Source organism: Ursus americanus, chromosome 14 (assembly GCF_024610735.1).
Source record: "Ursus americanus isolate L20-20 chromosome 14, mUrsAme1.1.p, whole genome shotgun sequence".
In the NCBI taxonomy this organism is placed as follows: domain Eukaryota; kingdom Metazoa; phylum Chordata; class Mammalia; order Carnivora; family Ursidae; genus Ursus; species Ursus americanus.
This window is the reverse complement of record NC_142140.1, coordinates 12,555,527-12,572,415: the sequence shown is the minus strand read 5'-3', so window position 1 is coordinate 12,572,415 and position 16,889 is coordinate 12,555,527. Positions and strand designations below refer to the sequence as shown.

Below are 16,889 nucleotides of genomic sequence, written 5' to 3'. Positions count from 1 at the left end.
AGCACACAAGGCTTGGGGGCTAAGCATTAACTTCCTCCAGAGCCCACATGGCAGCACAGTGGGATGAAAAGAACAAGGACCTTGAAGTTGGTTGAGAGTCTTCATATCAGCTCTGCCACTTCGGTGCTATGACTTTGAGCAAGTCCTTTAATCACTATAACTGTCACACACACACACACACACCATCTAAAGAATGGACATCCCCACTTACTTCTTTGGGCAGTAATGAGCATCAAAGACAACACGTGTCAAGTGTGTATATGTATGTATGTATGTATGTATGTATGTATGTGTGTGTGTATCCGATACATGCTCTTACCCACTTTTTTTGCAACATAATCACTTCCTCTTTCTCATACCTATTCACAATCTCAGCCCAATATTAAATGACCAAAGCTGCTTTCTTTTCCTACTAAATGGGCCTGATATTACTGTAGGATCCTAAATCCTCATGTTTGAACATGACACGTTGGGGTCATACTGAGTCATTTTTGAAAATTGATCTCTAACATCCAAATTATGTTTTAACTACCAATCTGAACTGAATTTATACAGAAAGGAAACTATCATAGCTTATGACTTCCAGATAATTATTCTTATATTTGTGATTAGTGAATTCAAATTTGACTTTTCAAAATATTCTTCATGTAAAGATGTTTTATCTTCTGGAGGATGACATGTTTCTTTACTTTATGAAATGCTTTTTTTTAAAGATTTTATTTATTTTTATTATTTGAGAGAGAGCATTAACAGGGTGAAGGGCAGAGGGAGAAGCAGACTCCCCACTAAGCAGGGAGCCTTTGTGGGACTCGATCCCAGAACTCCGGGATCATGACCTGAGCCAAAGGCAGACACTTAACCGACTGAGCTACCCAGGCGCCCAGTTTATGAAATGCTTTCACCAACATTCTCATTTACATCTCCCAACCCTGTTCAGTAGATTATTATCCCCAACATCTGCATGATTCTAAATTATACTGTCATTTAACATTCAGATGCATATTTTAGACCAGATCTCACATAACAGTGGAGAGCCCAGAACTCCTAAGGAGGATCCTAAGAAGGGTGCTTGTAAGTTCCTAATGATTCCTTGTCACTTCTGATCCTAAACCCTAAATGCAACCCGATTCTCCTCATTGCCCCCCTATTTCACTTCACCCCTACTGCTGACACAGCCTGCGCTACTCTCTGTCTCCAAAGCACATTAACACCTGGGTGTCATGCAAGCAGATCTACATGGGAGGAAGATTATAACAGTGAATAGGAAACTACTTAAAATTGAGAATCAGACATCAAAGCCCACGCCCCCTTTCTTCTCTGCCACTGGAGGAGCAACTTCTCATGTCTACCCTACTGCTGGGGCCCACTCTCTTACCACTCCTACCCAAACAAAAGCATAATTAAAAAATTCCCTCCAGACTCAATTAAAAACAAAAAGTTCTTGTTTCTTTACTATGCAGAGCAATTTCAGCCCCCAGGTCCAACCACTCCTATCTAAATTAGCCCTTTACCTTGACCAAACCAAACCAACAAACACACATAATTCCATTGTCCTTAGCTTCCAACTCAAAGATCAACCATCTTTTCAAAGTGGTTCTTTTTTTTTTCCCCCTTTACTGATACATCCCTATCTTAAAGAAGAAGAAATCAACTTAGAAAGGTTAAGTGATTTGGCCCAACTAGAACCTGGGACCTAGGATTCCAGGGCAGATCACGGGATCTTATCCCCATTCTTCTCTACGCCACTGCTTCACTCTGCTGGTGCAGTCCTGTGATAAGGTGCTGCGGCCCCCCTTCTTCCCTGCCCACCTGTTTGGGGAAAATCTGCACCAGCTAAAAATTCTACAAAATACAAAGGAATGTAAAAGTTCTGAGGGGTCGTGGCTGCACTAGTCCCTTTCTGTATCGTGGGTCCCTAGCACCGTTCCTGTCAAAGGTGTTCAAGACACTGAGGGGAGGGAAAATATTCTTTGCAAATCACTTACTGTTCAAGGGTTTTGGAGCCAAGGCCAATTAAGAGTCTTTCAATAAAGAAGGAGTAGCTAGTAGTGGCCCACAGGGAGTTATATATAGAACAATCAGTCACCACTCCTTTTGCTGCTAATTGACCACTTAACCCTACAACAAATGATTAACTATAATGCCTCTGGTTCCTACAGTCCTGCTTCACAATTCAAAACCATCTTCCACTGCTTCCTCTAACAAGTGACCCCCAGCTCTCCCTTCTTTCAATTCTTTAACAGGTTAACATGTGACTGTGTTGTCTCCATGGTGGCATAAATTCAGACTCACGTGTACTCCCACGCTCCTCTCTCCACCATAGCCCCTCGTCTAACAACACTAAAAGACACCTTCCCTCCACAATTCGTGGAGGACTGTAGCAGTTCTCAGACTGTCCCCAAAGAGACAGAACACAATTTAAGCAACAGAAGGAAGTTAGGGCCATTTTGGGTAACAAAGAATTATGGTTCATTTACATAGGAACATACATACAACACGGATGAATCTCAAAAGCATTACGTTGAACAAATGAAGTCAGATTCAAAAGGCTACATAATGTGTCATTCCATGTATATGACATTACGGAAAAAGCAAAACTACAGGGACAGAAATCAGATCGGTGGTTGCCAGAGACAGGAGGTATGGGAAGGGGATACATCACAAAGGTACACTAGCAAAGTATATTGGGTAATGGAAAGACCTTTGGTGTACTGGTAGTTATGACTACACAGGCTTCTCAAAATTCAAGAATTACAACCTAAAAGAAGTAAATTGTACTATATGCAAATTATACCTCAATAAAATTGATCGAAAATATTTCTAAAACTAATGGGGTGTGGGGGAGGGGAGATAAAAGGGCCAGGTGCAAGAATTTGTATTTTTAATTTGCTCCCCAGGTAATTCTGACGCAGGCTATCGACAGCCCACAGTCTGAGAAGCACTGCTAATGTTTGGGCTGCATCACAGTACCTTTATCCTTCTTGGCACACGCAATGTGCACACTTTTGGAACGGAGTCTCATTTCACAGAGCTGAGTAGAGTAAGAGCAAAAAATATGCTCACTGGGGTGCCCCGGAAGGCTGGCAGTGAGACTTCATTTAAAAAAAAAAAAGGATAAGGTGTGCTCCTGCTTAAAACAAAATGGTCTTTTAGAACTTGCAAATGGAGCAGTCCTCTAGTAATGCTGCATTCGCTTTCTACCGCTGCCATAACAAAGTACCAACATTTTAGTGGCTTAAACACAAATTACACTTCTGGTTGTCTGAGTCTAAAATGGCTTGGCCGGGCTGCGTTGCTTCCGAAGGCTTAGGGGAGAATCCATTTCCTTGCCTTTCTCAGCTTCTAAAGGCAGCCTGCATTCCCTGGCTTGTGGCCCACTCCCATCTTCAAAACCTGAAATGGCCAGTCAAGTTTTCCCATCTCAAAATCCTTAACATAATCACATCTGCAAAATCCCTCTGCCGTGTAAGGTAACATATTCATAGGGTTCAGGCATTAAGATGTGGACATCTTTAAGGGGGCTGTAATTCTACCTACCACATACACCTAAGCAGAGTCCAGGCAAGGGCTTAGGTTTAAGACAAGAAGAGCAAATCACCCATCTGTTCTCAAGCTTAACTGATTTGAATACAATTAGGAAAGTCACATTTTCTTATGGTCCAAACAGGCTGGCTGAAAAATCAGTTCATTAACATGATCGGAAAAACTGATAAAGCTATACAGGATTACCTAAGATTGTATGTTGCTTCTTTTTACCTTCACTACTGATACTCTTGGACAACCAGAAACAACTATAAAAGAGATGTGTTTGCTTTTTCAGACACACACACACACCTATACACATCTTATTTTCCTCAGTTTTACTTTTGAGCATTAGCACTTCAAAAATAAGACCCAACGAGGGATGGCTAGGTGGCTCAGTCAGTAAAGCAACCAACTCTTGATTTCGGCTGAGGTCATGATCTCAGGGTCCTGAGATGGAGCTCTGCTTGGGCTCCGCTGTGCGTGGAGCCTGCTTGTAATTCTCTCTCTCCCTCTGCCTCTGTCCCACCTCCCCACCTATAAAATAAATAAATAAGACCCAGTGAAACTCAAAGAAAACAAAAGTGGACCATAAACTTCCCAGGCAATAAGCCTTGTTGATGGGGGTTTTAAAAAAAATGTGTATATCTATGTATAGATAGATAGATACACACACACACACACACACACACAAGATTAGAAAATTTAAATAATACGCCATCCATATCTCTTCTTTGGTGAGTATCTATACAAATTTTTGCTCACCTTTTTATTTCTTTTACTATTACCAAATTTTAAGTTTTGCTTTTTATATTGTGGTTGCCCATTCTTTATCAAATACATGTTTTGCAATACTTTTTTCCCCTGGTCTATGGCTTTTTATTTCCTTAGCACGGCTTTTCAAAGATCCAAAGTTTTTAATTTTTACAAAACCCAATTTATCACCTTTTTTCTTTTATGGTTCATGTTTTTTTGTGTCCTAAGAAATCTTTGTCTAACTAAGATCCCAAAGCTTTTCTCTTATGTTTTCTTCCAGAGCAGCAGTGTACAATAAAGCTTTCTGTGGTGAGGAAAATGTGCTATACCCCAAGCTAACCAATACACCAGCTATAGCGAACCACACACAGCTACTGAGGACTTGACATGTGCTAGAACTAAGAGCTGAATTTTAAAATTGTATTTAGTTTTAATTATTTAAATTTAAATAGCCACATGTAGCTACCATATGGACAGGAAGTTCTAGAAGTGTTATAGTTTTGATTTTACATTTTGGTCTATGATACATTTTGAGTTAATTTTTGTATGTGTTTGAAGTATGGATCAGGGTTCATTTTTTAAAAATACGGACATCCAATTATTCTACCACCATTTAGTGAAAAGACTATCTTTTACTCCAATGAGTTATCTTGGCACCTGTGGCCATGTTTATGTCTTTTTTCTGAACTCTGTATTCTGTTCCATTGTCCTATGTGTCCATCCTTTCACCAGTATCACCCTGTCTTTGTATATGGTCAATTGACCTTCAACAAGGCACCCAGAATACACAATGGAGAAAGGATAGTCTCTTCATCAAATGGTGCTAAGAAAACTGGACACCCACATGCAAAAGACAAAACTGAACTCTTCTGTTACGCCATATACAAACGTCAACTCAAATGGATTAAAAACTTAAATGTAAGGCCTGAAACTGAAAAACTCTAAGAAAAAAAAATAGGGAAAAGCTTCATGACACTGGTCTTAGCAATGATATCTTGAATATGACACCAAAAGAATAGGCAATAGATGCAAAAACAGACAAGCTGGGACTACATCAAACTAAAAAGCTTCTGTACAGCAAAGAAAACAATCAATAATAGTGAAAAAGCAGTCTACCAAAAGGAAGAAAATATTTTGCAAGTTATAAGGGATTAATATCCAAAATATGTAAGGAACTCTTACAACTCAAAAGCAAATAAAACACAAATAATTTGATTAAAAATGGGCAAGAAATTTCAACACTTACAAAGAAGACATACAAATGGCCAGTAAATATATGAAAAGATGCTCAACATCATTAGACATCAGGGAAATGCAAATCAAAAAACACAATGAAATAACACCTCACACCTGTTAGGATGGCCATCATCAAGAAAACAAAGTAACAAATACAGATAAGAATGTGGAGAAACAGGAATCCTTGTGCACTGTTGATGGAAACATAAAATGGTACAGCCACTATAAAGAACAGTAAGAAGGTTACTCAAAAATTATATAAAATAAAACAACCATATGATGCATCAATCCCAGTTCTGGGTATTAATCCAAAAGAACTGGGGACACCTGGGTCTCAGTTGGTTGAGCATCTGCCTTCAGTTCAGGTCATAATCTCAGGGTCCTGGAATGCAGCCCTGTGTCAGGCTCTCTGCTCAGCAGGGAATCTGCTTCTCCCTCTCACTCCCCCTCTGTGCTCTCTCACTCTTCAAAAGAACTGAAATCATGTTCTCAAAGAGATATCTGCACTCCACAATTTACTATATCCTTGTTCACAATAGCCAAGAGATAGAAACAACCTGAATGTCTGTTGACAGGTAAATGGATAAAGAAAACATGGTATATACAAACAGTGGAATATAATTCAGCCATAAAAAGGAAGGAAATCCTGTCATATGCCAGAAAATAGATGGAACTTAAAGACATTATGCTGAATGAAATAAGCCAGTCATGAACAATTACTACATGATTCCATTTATATGAGGTATTTAAAGTAGTCAAAAGTCATCAAAGCACAAAATACAACAGTATTACCAAAGTCTGAGAAGAGGTGAAAACAAGAGCTGCTATTCAACAAGTATAAACTTCCAGTCATGCAAGATTGAAAAGTTCTAGAGAGCTGCTGTACACTATACCTACAGTTAATAATCTGTATTCTACACTTAAAATTTTATTGAGGGTAGATCTCATGTTCTGTGTATGTTTTACCATAGGTTGAAAAAAACCACATAGTCTTAATTACTGTAACTTTATAGTAAGTCTTGAAATCAGTTAGTATGAGTCTTCCAACTTTGCTTTTCTCTTTCAAAATTGTTTTGGCTGTAGTAAGTTCTTTGTTTCTCTATATAAATGTTAGAAATAGCCTGTTGAACCACATAAATATAAACAATTATAAGAGGCTACTACGAAAATTATATGCCAACAAACTGGACAACCTAGAAAAAAATGGATAATTCTTAGAAACATACAATCCTCCAAGACTGAATCAGGAAGAAAGAGAAAATCTGAAAAAAAAAAATTAGTAAAAAGTAATGAAATTAGGGGCAGCTGGGTGGCTTAATCAGCTAAGCATCCGCCTTCTGCTCAGATCATGATCCCAGGATCAAGCCCCATGTCAGGCTCTCTGCTCAGTGGGGAAGCCTGCTTCTTTCTCTGCCTGTGGCTCCCCCTGCTTGTGTGCTTAGTCAAATAAGTAAATAAGATCTTAAAAAAAAAAAAAAAGTAATGAAATTAAATCAACAATCAAAAAACTCCCCCAAACAGAAGTCCAGGAAAAGATGGCTTCACAGGTAAATCCTACCAAACATTTTAAAGAGTCAATACCTATCCTTCTCAAACTATTCCAAATAATTGAAGAGAAAGGAATCTTTCTAAATTCATTCTATAAGGCTAGCATTACTCTGATGACAAAACCAAAGACCCTACAAAAAAGAAAATTACAGCCAATATCCCTAATGAACACAGATGCAAAACTCCTCAACAAAGTATTAGCAAATGAATTCAACAATACACCAAAAGTATCATTCACCACAATCAAGTAACATTTATTCCAGGGATGCAAGGATGGTTCAATACCTGCAAATCAATTAACATGATACAACACATTAACAAAATAAAGGGTAAAAATCATATGATCTCAACAGATGCAGAAAAATCATCTGACAAAATTCAACATCCATTCATGATGTGGGTGTAGAGAGAACATACCTCAACATAATAAAGTCCATAAATGATAAACCCACAGCTAACATACTCGATGGTGAAAAGCTCAAAGCTTTTCTTCTAATATCAGGAACAAAACAAGGATGTCCTCAACATTATACTGGAAGTTGTAGCCATAGCATCAGATAAGTAAAAGGAATAAAAGGTATCCGAATTGGTAAAGAAGTAAAATTGTCACTATTGGCAGAGGATATGATACTACATATAGAAAATCCTAAAGACGCCACCAAAAACTGTTAGAACTAATCAATGAATTCAGTAAAGTTGCAGGACACAAAATTAACATACAGAAATCTGTTGTGTTTCTATATACTAATAACATACTAGAAAAAGAGAAATTAAGATAACAATTCTATTTACCATTACATCAAAGAGAATAAAATACTTACGAATAAATTTAACCAAGGAGGTAAAAGATTTGTACTCTGAAAAGTATAAGATACTGATAAACTGATAAAAGAAACTGAATATGACACAATGAAAGATATACCATACTCATGATTGAAAGAATATTGTTAAAATGTCCATAGTACCCAGGGGTGCCTGGGTGGTTCAGTCAGTTAAGCGTATGACTCTTGGTTTCAGCTCAAGTTGTAATCTCGGGGTCATGGGTTCAAGCCCTTCATCGGGCTCTGCACTCAGTGGGAAGTCTGCTGGAGATTCTCTCTCTCTCTCTCTCTCTCTCTCCTCCTGCTTGTGCTCTCTCACTCACTCTCTAAAGTAATAATTACATCTTAAAATAATAAAATAAAACGTCAATACTACCCAAAGCAATTCACAAAGATTTAGCAAAGATTCCACGCAATCCCCATCAAAATACCGGTAACATTTTTCACATAATTAGAATAATCCTAAAATCTGTATGGAACCACAAAGACCCAAATAGCCAAAGTAATCTTGAGAAAGAACAAAGATGGAGGTATCACATTCCCAGATTTCAAACTATACTACAAAGCCATAGTAATCAAAACAATATGGTACTGGCACAAAAACAGACTCACAGATCAATGGAACAGAATAGAGAGCCCAGAAATAAACCCATACTTATGTGATCAACTAATCTACAACAAAGGAGGCAAGAATATACAAGGGGAAAAAGTTCAATAAATGGTGTTGGAAAAGACTACTACATGGAAAAGAATGAAACTGGACCACTTTCTTATACTATATGTAAAAATAACTCAAAATGGATTAAAGACCTAAATATGAGACCTGAAACCATAAAACTCCTAAAAAAAAACGTAGGCAGTACACTCCTGGACACTGCTCTTAGCAATATGTTTTTGGATCTGTCTCCTCAGGGCAGGGAAACAAAAGCAAAAATAAACTACTGGGACTACAGCAAGCTAAAAAGCTGTGTACAGTGAAGGAAATCATCAACAAAATGAAAAGGCAACCTACTGAATGGGAGAAGATATTCGAAAATGATACATCTGGTAAGGGGCTAATATCCAAAATATATAAAGAACTCTTACAACTCAACAAAAAATAAATCCAAACCAATTAAAAGATGTTAAGATCTGAATAGACATTTTCCCAAAGACGACATACAGGGCCAACGGACATATGAAAAGATGCTCAACATCAATAATCATCAGGGAAATACAAACCAAAACCACAATGAGGTATTACCTCATATCTGTCAGAATGACTTAGAAAGAAAAAGAAATAAGTGTTGGTGAGGATGTGGAGAAAAGGGAAACCTCATGTACTGTTGGTGGGAATGTACACTGGTGCAGCCACCATGGAAAAGAGTATGAAAGTTCCTCAAAAAATAAAAAATAGAAATACCATATGACCCAGTAATTCTACTTCTGGTTTACCAAAAGAAAATGAAAACACTAATTTGAAAAAATATATGCATCCCTATGTTTCCGGCAGCATTATCTGCAATAGCCAAGATATGGAAGTAACCCAAGTATCCATCCATAGATGAATGGATAAAGAAAATCTTGTTATGTATGCATGCATGCAAGTGGAACATTATTCAGCCATAAAAAGGAATGAAATCTTGCCATTTGCAGAAACATGGATGGACCTAGAGGGTATTATGCAAAGTGAAATGAGTGAAACAGGAAAGACAAATACCCTATGATTTCACTTATATGTGGAATCTAAAAAACAAATGAATGAACAAAACAGAAACAGAGTCACAAATACAGAGTACCAACTTGTGGTTGCCAGAGTGGAGTGGGGCAGAAGGATGAGGAAAATAGGTGAGGGGGACTAAGATGTACAACTGCCAGTTATAAAATAACACAGATGTGAAGTACAGCATAGGGAATATAGTCAATAATATTATAATCTTGTATAATGAGAGATATAACCATACTTATCATGGTAAGCATTTCCTAATGTGTATAAATGTTGAATCACTATGTTGTACACCTGAAACTAATACAACATTCTACGTCACCTATATTTCATTTGAAAATAAATAAATTTTAAAAATAGCCCAGGGATGCCTGGGTGGCTCAGTGAGTTAAGTGGCCAACTCTTGATTTTGGTTCAGGTCATGATCTCAAGGTCCCAGGATCAAGCCCCTCATTGGACTCTAAGCTCAGCAGAGAGTCTGCTTGAGGATTCCCTCTCTCTCTCCTTCTGCCCCTCCCCTTACTTGCACACACATTCTAAAAATAAATCTTAAAACAAATAAAATAAAAACAAAAATAAAAATAACCCAATTTCCACAAAGGAAACTGTTAACACTGTGATCATAATTTCACTGAACCTATACAGCAATTTGGTAAGAAATGACATTTTGACAATATTTGGTCTTCCAATCCATAAACACAGTCATCTCGCCACTAATTTAGATCTCCTTTGATTTCTGTCATCAGTTTGGTAGTTTTCAGCATACAAATCTTGCACATATTTTGTTATATTTATCACTAAGTATTTTAATTGTTTGGATGCTATTGTAAATAGCACTTCAAAAATTTTCAAGTTCAAAATGTTTGCTGTTAGAAAAGTAGGATTAATTTTCATATATTGACCTCCTATCTTGTGACCTTGCTAAACTTCCTACTAGATAGTTTTTTTGTAAATTCTTTGGAATTTTCTATATAGACAATCATGCTGTCTACCAAAAAAGACATTTTATTTCCCCTTTTCCAATCTATATGCTTATTTGTTTTTCTTGCCTTATTGCACTAGCTAGGATCTCCAGAAAAAATGTTGAATAGGAGTGCTGAAACCCAAAGTCCTTGATTTGTTTTATCTTAGGGGGAATAAAAATCAGTCTTTCATGTTAAGTATGATGTTGGCTGGAGGTGTGTCATACACGTCCTTTATCAGGTAGAGGAAGTTCACTTTTATTCCTACTTTTCTGAGATTTTTATCAGGAATGAACTATAGATGTTAGTAAAATGCTTTTTCTGGGGCGCCTGGGTGGCACAGCGGTTAAGCGTCTGCCTTCAGCTCAGGGCGTGATCCTGGCGTTATGGGATCGAGCCCCACATCAGGCTCCTCTGCTATGAGCCTGCTTCTTCCTCTCCCACTTCCCCTGCCTGTGTTCCCTCTCTCGCTGGCTGTCTCTATCTCTGTTGAATAAATAAATAAAATCTTTAAAAAAAAAATAAAATAAAATAAAATAAAATGCTTTCTCTGCATCTATTGAGATGATCCTATGGTTTTTCCTTTTTCAGTCTGTTGATACAATAAATTGCATTGACTGATTTACAAACAGCCAACCAACCTTGCATCTTGTGATAAACCCCACTTAGTCATAACATATTTACTATTCTTTTTATACAATGGATCTTTTCTCAATTGTTTTTGTGATAAAATATATATAACATAAAATTTGCCATCATGACATTTTTAGGTGTATAGTTCACTGGCATTATAGAAATTCAAAACGTATGCAACCATCACTACATCTCCACAGCTCTTTTCATCTCACAAAACAAAAACTTTGTACTCATTAAACAATAAATCCCCATTCTCCCTTCCCCCAGCCCACCAAACCATCATTCTACTTTGTCTTCATGATTTTTGACTCCGCTATCTCATGTAAACAGGACCATCTAGTATTTGTCTTTTTGTGACTGTCTTACTTCATTTAGCATGATGTCTAAGGATTTATCCATGTTGTATTATATGTGAGAATTTCCTTCCTTTTTAATAATAATTAAATGGAATAATATTCCACTGTATGTATATACCACATCTTGCTTATCCATTTATTTGTTGATAGACATTCTGGAGTACTTCCACATCTTAGCTATTGTGAATAACACTGCCTTGAACATATGTGTATGATATCTCTTTAAGATCCTAGTTTCAATCCTTTTGGGTATAAACCCAGAAACGGAATTGCTGGGTCATATGGTAATTCTATTTTTAACTTTTTGGGTAACCACCACACCATTTTCCATAGCAGCTATCATTTTATATTCCCATCAACAGTGCACAAGAGTTTCAATTTCTCCACATCCTCACCATCACTTATCATTTTTATTTTTTTTTATTTTTTATAGTAGCTATCCTAATGGGTATGAGGTATTAATACTGGCCTCATAAAATTAGTGGGAGAGTGTTCCCTCCTTTTCTATTTCTGGAAGAGTTTGTATAAAATTGGTATTATTTTTTCCTTAAATACTTGTAGAACTAGCCAGTGAAGCTATCAGAGTTAACCTGCAGGAAATTTTTCAGATTGTCTATTACTTCTTAAGTAAACTTTGATAGTCTTTTAAGAAATGTGTCCATTTCATCTAAGTTATCAAATTTATTGACATAAATTGTGCATAATATTCCCTATTAACATTTTAATTTCTGAGAACATATAGTGATGTTCTCTTTTTCATTCTTGATATTAACATTTGTATCTTCTGTTTTCTGCTGACAAGTCTAGCCAGAGGTTTGTCAATTTTATCTTTCCAATACCAGCTTCTGGTTTTACTGTCTTTATTTTTGTTTCAAACTTTATTTCTGCCCTGCATTATTTCCTACTAATTTCTGCTTTTGGGGGGCTTAACTTGCCTCTCTGCTTTTTAGTTTCTTAAGGTGGAGACCGAGATAATTGATTTCAGGTATTTTTTGTTTCTTTTAATCTAAGTCTTTTTAATGCTATGCATTTCCCTCTAAGCACTGCTTTAGCTTAGTACCATACATTCTGCCATTCCATTCAAAATAATTTTTAATTTCCCTTATGCCTTTGTCTTTGACTCATGGGTTACTTAGAGGTTTGTTAATTTCCAAATATTTGGAAATTGTCCAGATACTGTTATTAATTTCTCATTTAATTCACTTGTGACCAGGGAAATTATATTTCTTTAAATTTGTTGAGGTTCATTTTATGGTCCAGAATGTCTAACTTTATGAATTTTTCATATATACTCGACAAGAATGTGTATTCTGCTGTTGTTGCATGGAGTATCCTTTCGAAGTCAATTTAATCCTGTTGGTTGGTAGGGCTGTTTAGGTTTTCGACATCCCTATTCATATCCTATCTACTAGTTCTATGGATTACTGAAGGAGGACTACTGACATCTCCAAATGAAATTGTATATTTGTCTGTTTCACCTTTTGGTCCTTTCAGTTTTTGTGTTCAGTGTTTTCACATTTATGACTATTATGTATTCTTGGTGAATTGACCCCTTACTCATTATGCAATACTCTTCATCTTTCCTAGTAATAGTTCTTGTTCGGACATCTACTTTGTCTGGTATTAGTATAGCCACCTCATCTTTCTTTTCATTAGTGTTTTGGATAGTATGTGTTTTCTATATCCTTTTACTTTTAATGTATCTATGTCTTTATATTAACTTGGATTTAAAAAATGTCAGGCAATTCCCTTCATCATCTTTTTTTTTTCATTTCTCACATGAATTAAGCAACACCTATATCAAAGTGACATAGGAGAATTGGATGAAAGGAGATAAAGTAAAAGCATTTTGTAAATCAAACAATGGCACATACACATATATATCATTATATACAAGTATACATGTATGTCTCATAAACTAATCCATGGTGCCCAATGTCTAATGGCTTACTTTTACCCATCAGTGCTATCTACTAATTTCCTACATTTTCAAATTTATTGCTTTTATTTTAACGAAACAGAATAAACACAAATTTACCTTTCCTTTTCTGAAGTCAAAAACCCTTGTTTTAAAACTCTCATCATCCAGGGGTGCCTGGTTGGCTCAGTTGGTTAGGCATTTGCCTTCAGCTCAGATCATGATCTTGGGGTCCTGGGGTTGAGCCCTGCAATGGGCTCCCTGCTCAGCAGGGAACCTGCCTCTTCCTGTCTGTGAGTGTGAGTGTGTGTGCGCACTCTAATAAATAAAATCTTTAAAAAAAAAATAAATAAAACCCTCATCATCCAATATCAATTTTATGAGCAAATTCTTAAATATTTATGTGTTCAATTAAAATTCTTGATCCCTTTATTAAAGAAAATAATCAGTTTTAAGACCCACACTAACATTGCAAGATTGAGTTCATTTGAAACAAAGAAAAAATAAAAATGTTAAAGAAAATGAGTACTCTCAAAGAAACAATATAAATATCCAGGATTTCTATCACAACTGAAAGGCATAACTTTTCAGGAAGATTCTTTTCTCTTAAAAAAGAAAAAAAAGAGAGAGAAAAAACAGGTCATAAATTTCCTGAGGTGGAGGAACATATAACAAACACTGTTTTATTCCCCAGTGTCCAAAATGGTGAAGTGAAATAATGGATATAAATGATATATATAAACTGTCAATATATAGTACATGCTTAACAAATGTTTATTATGACTGTTGCAGTTACTCAGCTACTACACAGCGTTAAATAATGTATGCTGAACTGAAACAGTGAGTGAGACCAAAGACAACTGACTCTTTAAAGTCATTTTCAGGAAACTGAAACATCTGCATGTAAACTCTACAAGTGTTTATGATACTAAAATGAAAAACTGAAAATAAATGAAAAAGTTCCTGGAATCTCTCATATGCTTTCAATTAGATAGCATCAATCAAATGGGTACTTTTTCCATCAAAGACTTATGTGAGGATAAGCTACCAACTTTAGCAAATATCTCCCATTCACTTAAAAGGTCAAGATCAATCAGCTGTTTATACATATTTTAGACACAAGGCATCACATACTATGTGTAGTCATGGTAGGCTTACAAAAAACTAGTCATACTCTGGCAAAGCATGTTGTATGATAAACAGACCATAAACAGAAACTATCACTGGCACTCGGGCAAAATCCAGCTGGGTTTCTTTATCCCTGATCCCAGTTTCAGCTGCAGGTTTTTTCCAGAAAGAACAGTAGCTTGATTTACTCAACACTCTGCTAAAGCCAGGGTGTGGTCATCCTTCTCTAAATAATATTGCAAATGGATTTTCCCTGAACTCTTGTAGCAACAGGATCTTAAAGTGGTTACTGGTAAGAAAAGGTGAGATTAAGGTCAAAATGCACATCTATAAAAAAGTAATAAATTACAGTTGTTAAGGACCACCCAGGAACAATGGAGGCAGGGGTATTATGGAGACCAAAAGAAAGAGGTAATACAACACAGCCCACGAATATTTTTCTAGCTTTCAACATGGAGCCACAGTAACAGTTGAAGAATACGTTTTTGCCAGCTTTCCTGTTAAGTACTGGCAGTTTCACCCCAAATTGTTACAATACACTATTAACTGCCCCAAATACAAATCAATCATTTTCCTTCTTGGTCATCAGAACAGGTCTAAATGTAAGAGTGAATTCAGAAAAATCAATTAAATCTCTCCTTTACCTGTTCTAAAACACGACCAGCTAGAGATTCAGACAGTAAGACGCAGAAGCCTTTTTCTAAGGCAGGGACAAATAGGACTGTGTTTAATCAATAATCGCATTCCCTCCCTCTGGTTAGCCTAGAGAATAAAAATCAACATCTCTTCTGCAGGCGTGCACCCCCAGCTCCTACACTGTGGTTGCATTCCCCCAGACATTCCAGGTGCTTTGAACTAAGCAGCTGTACAGAGAAGCCCTTTGCACTGCCTGAAGCCTGTCACTGGTGTTAGGAGAACACTATGTGCCAAGGACGACGCTTACCACTCTACGCTATCTTTTCATTACCTTTGAAGCACATTCTATCCCTGATAAGAAAACTGAGTCCCAAGCTCACACAGGCAGCGCGGCCAGTCCACCAGGAGGGCCCACTCCAGAGCCCTGGCATAAACCACCATGGAACTTTCACCTTGCTCAGTGCCTGAAGTAGGCACCCGTATTCCTGAGGGCAAGGGCATGACTTAGGTTCTCTAAATACTCACTAGGCAGGTAGTGCTTGTGACGTGAACTTTCTTTTCTTCTTGGCCACTCTCAGGTCGCAAGCCTTCTAGAAGAGTGGGGAAACTGAGGCCCGGGTAAGTGACTTGCCATTGGTCACAGAGCCCGTAATAGGCACGAAGAGGCCTAGAAGACTGATCTTTGCGATTCGCAACGTCCGTTTGTAACACGGCCCAGAGCCTCTACCTGGCTTACCCGGCCCTAGGCTCCCGCAGACTTTCAGGGGAAAGGGCCTGGGCCGGGGCGCTCCCCTCCCGGCTCCTTTTCCCGTCAGCAGCCTCCGTCGACAGGAGAAAGCGGCAGCCCGCCCGGCGGCCCCACCCGCCGCCAGCTGCAAGGCACCGCGCCAGGCATGTGTCGCCTGTTCCCAGGCACTCCCTCCTCCGCCTTCACCCCTTTACCACCTCCGCCCTAGCCCCAACCCTGCTGAGCGCCTGCGCGCCCCCGGCCGAGGGCCCGTGGGCCCCCACGTGGCCCCGCCGCCACCAATGGCAAAACAGGGCCTCGCGTTTGCCACGCCCCCTCAGTGCCCCGCCCCCTCGAGGGAGAAGGGGGGGGCCCGGGATGTCTCGTGCACTTTCCCGCTGCGCAGGTTGTGCCTGCTTTGCCGCGTGCTGTGTAAGCGCGTGTGCAAGGTCGGGAGGGTGGGGGGAGTGTCGTCGAAACGCGGTTGAGGCAGCTGAGGCCTCAAGCTCTACTGGGAGAAGGGAGAGACGGGGGTGTCAGGGAAGGCCTGGATGGGGAAAGGACTGTTTCCCAGGAAAAGGAAGGAAATGGGTATCGCGGGCTGCACCCACTGCCCTTTCGGGGGAAGTCAGAAAGAACTGCTCCAGGCTTTCCCATTTTATGGTTATATCACTCGAGCCCCCCCACAAACTCCGTCACGTCAGGAACATCAGCAATTACTGTGTAGTAGCGGCACATGGAGCAGTAATGATCATCTCTTGAGCACTGCCCGGGCCCAGGTCTGTTACCTTAATCCAATTACAGGTATTCTCGTGCAGCTTTCTCGCGTGGACGGTTTTACGAAGAAAAGATAGGACTGTATCTAGACCACGTTGTTGTGTTCGAAACCCGACATACATACCTATGTCAGTTGCGTATATTCTTATGCCATGGGTCCC

General features: G+C 38.4%; 1 long non-coding RNA gene across 7 annotated transcripts in view; it reads right to left on the bottom strand.

Annotated features, from left to right (window-relative positions):
* LOC123799166 (uncharacterized) overlaps positions 1 to 16,176 on the bottom strand; it is a 35,760-nt gene extending 19,584 nt beyond the window's left edge. For all 7 annotated transcript variants that reach the window (XR_015726630.1, XR_015726629.1, XR_015726631.1 and 4 more), the window contains exon 1: positions 15,750 to 16,176. This is a non-coding gene — a long non-coding RNA (uncharacterized LOC123799166). The remainder of the gene's footprint in view (positions 1 to 15,749) is intronic.
* Between the last annotated feature and the right edge of the window lie 713 nt (positions 16,177 to 16,889).